Raw genomic sequence first — 4,125 nt, 5'->3', positions numbered from 1 at the left:
AAAAAAAAAATGAAGAAAATCCCATTGAGAACTTTTCTATACACATTTCTGATGATTATGTGGTAGAAATAGAATGTCATTCAGATGTGCTGTTGGAATGTAAGTTTTAATGGAGTTTAGAGAAAAATTCGTGCCTTTGAAATGATGGTCAAGTTTCAAGCTTATCCCAATTCCTGTCGCAAATTGTTTTGCGACTCATCAATATTGCTTTATGTATGCTGAGTATAAGATGCACCACCAAAACGCTAAACTCTATCAATAATATTTGCAGTGCATGACTGATGAACATTGGATAAAAAAAAAATAGAAGACTTTTCCATCTGAATAGCTTTAGTCTCACGGACCTCATGTTTTGTGCTGAATTTAATTGATGCTCACATATTTGTACTCTGGATTATTGTGGTAACTCCTGCTGCTCAGCAGTAACATTGCTAATACCGCAAACCTATAGTCGAGCTGCAATACTTTGCAATTCCTGGCTACGTAATCCCTGCTGTAGCAGTGGATCTAAATATTAGAATGGTCTCTTTAACTTTTAATCTTAGATCTACACAATCAACATGAAAAACCCTCCCGTCTTGAGGGTGATATTTATGCATTAATGTAGGTCTAAAAGCTATCCGCCTGTCATTTGGTTTGACATGAAAGCAGGCAATTAGAAGAACGTAAATCACAGTTGATTCACAATCCATATTTTGTGTGAAACGCTTACATGCCAAATTTAACCTATTTTGGAGAAAAGTCGCTGAATGGCAGCTCTGCATTCATGGATGAGATGAATCTTAAATATTGAAGTAAATCAAAATTAGTTGAGCTGAATTAGTGTTTTTTGTTAACCCTTTGAACACCAAACATCAACTGTTAGTTTTCAGAAAACCATTTTTTGTTCCTTCAAAAAACATACAATTGATATTACATTGTGGCAAAATGTTGTGTTCAAAGGGCTAAGTTGTTATGCAATCCTGTATCGTACTTCCTCTATTAGGAATGCAGACACTTAAAACTATGCGCTTTATGTTAATTGCATATTTATTAGTAATTCTAGAGCCTCAAATGATAGGACCTCTTCGAGTCCAATTTTTTTTCACGGATGTTGTAAAACTAGATGCACTCATGTTGCTCATCTTTGTGTTGTGCCGTACCTAAGAAGTATTGCAGAAACTCAATACTCTGCATCCATCAATTGGATAACGTGGAGAACATCTACACAATTTTTAGAATCACATCACAAAAATTGACTTCCATGCATTTTTATTGTAGATGCACTTCTAATAGAGGAATTACAGTACATGATGTGTGACACTACAGCTCATTGTCTCACGGATAATTTTCGGTTCAAATTTATAAGTGTACATTGTAATTGGGTGTGAAGCAAATTGGTGTTCATTGTTGGAAATAATTGTACTATAAGCATTCAATGGCATTCTCACATTTGTTACAAAAATTGTCCATTGGTTTTGCGTTTTTATATAATTTATATATTTTGATTTCCAAAATATTTTAATTTGACACCACATGTGCACATTTTAGGACTCGTCACACCTCATTAAAAAAAAAAAGCAGGAAAATACACTTTGTTATCCTTGAGTACAGTGATGTGAAAGTGTCATATAGATGTTAGATTTAGTATTTGTATAGAATTATTAAGGAGTCTTATGGTGAATTAAATGTGTGTCTTCTGGTATATTAACATATACCCCCAATGAATTTGTACGTCCTACCTCAGTATTTCAGTACAAAATATCTCCTAGATACATGTCTCTGTTCCAAATGGGACCCTGTAGGCTCTTATTTTCACAAATGAATTAATTGATTTTGAGCTAAAAATATTCAGCAGAATTTAGCTTTAGACTTAAAATAACTAATATTTACATACTAGTTTAGCATTACTACTAATTAACAACCACCGATACCTATTAACTTCTTACCACTGATGCCTTCTGTCAACTTTCTGGCTGTGCCGACTGAATAGTTGAAACTGATGCTGTTTAACCAATTTCTACAAATATCTACTAACCACTCTCTACTTAAGCAAACTAATTTGCAACCAATGTCTACCTGACTATTACTTTCTTGCATATTAATCATTTCCCGCTCGCACATACTAACCAATCCTTACTTTGTCGACTTGGCAGAGGCTGCTCTTGCCTATTCACCAATTTCAACTAACATCTGCTAACCTACTACTTGTATTTGTTTCGCACTTTATCAAAAATATTTTTGCTTACTATCTGAAATACTGAGGTGTTGACATATATAGCTAAACCAAAATCCTATTTACCTGACAACCTTTTTTTTTTCAGTTGGCAGTCGTACACATTGCAGTTGTAATGCCTTCGAGAAAAGGGGTAGGGGGTGTTTACCTTTGTAAGTAATACCAGTATGCCACACCACTATGTGTTCAACGTCTTGAAAAATGTTCTTGCCAAAACGCAAGTAGTGTCTCCTAAATTGATTTGATAGTCTTTTTTTTTTTTTTTTTGTGAGTGGCATAAGGAATAAAAAAGTTCTTTAGGTTGTGGTGCATAGAATCAATAGAGGCTGTACAAAGAACTTTTTCGTCCTGCTGCAGTCCTGGTACTCACTTGGTAAATTCACCCCTATAAATGTATATAAATTGTGTTTAGTTTTATCCTGGTTGCTGGAGTCGTGTAAATTCCTTAATTTTATTTCCTTGTCAGGTTGAAGAGATTCCTTGAATTTTAAGTTATTGCATGGGAAGTAGTCACGTGTGACAGCTGTTGGCAAGAATTCAGGCTCTCTGGCTTTATGACCTCAGTGGGCTATGTCGCCATGTTCTCCATGGCAACGACATGTATGCAAATCATCTACGATTCTGTTTCAGAAATTCTATTCAGGTCATCTTAAATTTACAAAATTGATACCACCGTCAGCGCATACAGTGTCTGTGAAATTCCATGTGATGCATATGAGCATTTTACTCATGCAACCAGGATAACAGCTTTCACGTGTCCCCCTTAAAGGGATATACTTAATTATTATTGTTAATTAATTGGCTACGGGTTGATGAAATTTTCCAACCAATTTTAGTAGTAGATTCATTGGGGGTTGATTGCATTCTAAGCACGCATTCACATTGCATACAGCAACGTACATGCATGCATACACAATAATGCAGACATACCTCATATACATACGATTCACAACAACCACCTTTGTTCAGAATAATCAAAGTTATACCCACCGATGACCCCGAAAGGTCACACATCTTGGTACTTTCTTTGGAAGTTGGCGCAATGATTTGGTACTTCAGAATTGCAAAAAGCAGTTGCATGTCACTGAATTTCATGAACAGTTTAACATACGGTAGTTTCAATTTGGGTAAGAAAAAATAGCTGTAAAAGATTGGACAACATCCCAAAAAAAGTCTCAGCATGTGTGACCTTTAAGGGGGGGTCTTGTGTAATGCTTGTTGATATTAGAATAGTAGCGCTGTGCTCAGAAGCTATTTCATTACATGCCTCCTTAGTAATAGACTATAGTAATTACTATTTAGATAGTTGATTACATTTGTAATTCTGTAATTGGTTAACTTTGATAATTTTGAATGCTAGGACATTTTTTTTTTGACGTTTTAAATACTGACATTTACACATCAGTTTGGAATTACTCCAGACTGACACATGACAGGGACAGTAAACTAGTCAATGTCATCTCTATATTATGTATCAATTGAGACTTCAAATTGAACGCCAGCTCTCAATTTTTAAGGCCAAAAGAGAAAAAAAATCCCTTTTATGTATTTGAATAAAATTTAACTCTTTATAATACTATGCAACTCTTGTCCCCTTCTGGAGATTTGATAAATTCATTTCTATCAATATTGCAGTACTGTTAAGATTAGTATTAGCTAATCAAATGAAATTATTACTCCGTAATTTGTTGCATAGTGCACACCTTAAACCAGTCTTGCAAATTTTTATAGATGATTAATTCAAGGGAGGGAAGGGGAGAGATTAATATCATAAAATTACTGTCTTGTAATATAGTTTATTTATTTTTTTGAAGCTGGAAGTTAGGAATTAATTCTAAAATTTACTGGAATGTTTGTCAAGAGATTATGTAACAGAAAGGTGTGGGGGTTTCATTGGGACTCTTTACCAG

Source organism: Saccoglossus kowalevskii, chromosome 11, assembly GCF_978046115.1.
Source record: "Saccoglossus kowalevskii chromosome 11, keSacKowa6.1, whole genome shotgun sequence".
In the NCBI taxonomy this organism is placed as follows: Eukaryota; Metazoa; Hemichordata; class Enteropneusta; family Harrimaniidae; genus Saccoglossus; species Saccoglossus kowalevskii.
This window is presented reverse-complemented; position numbering follows the sequence as displayed.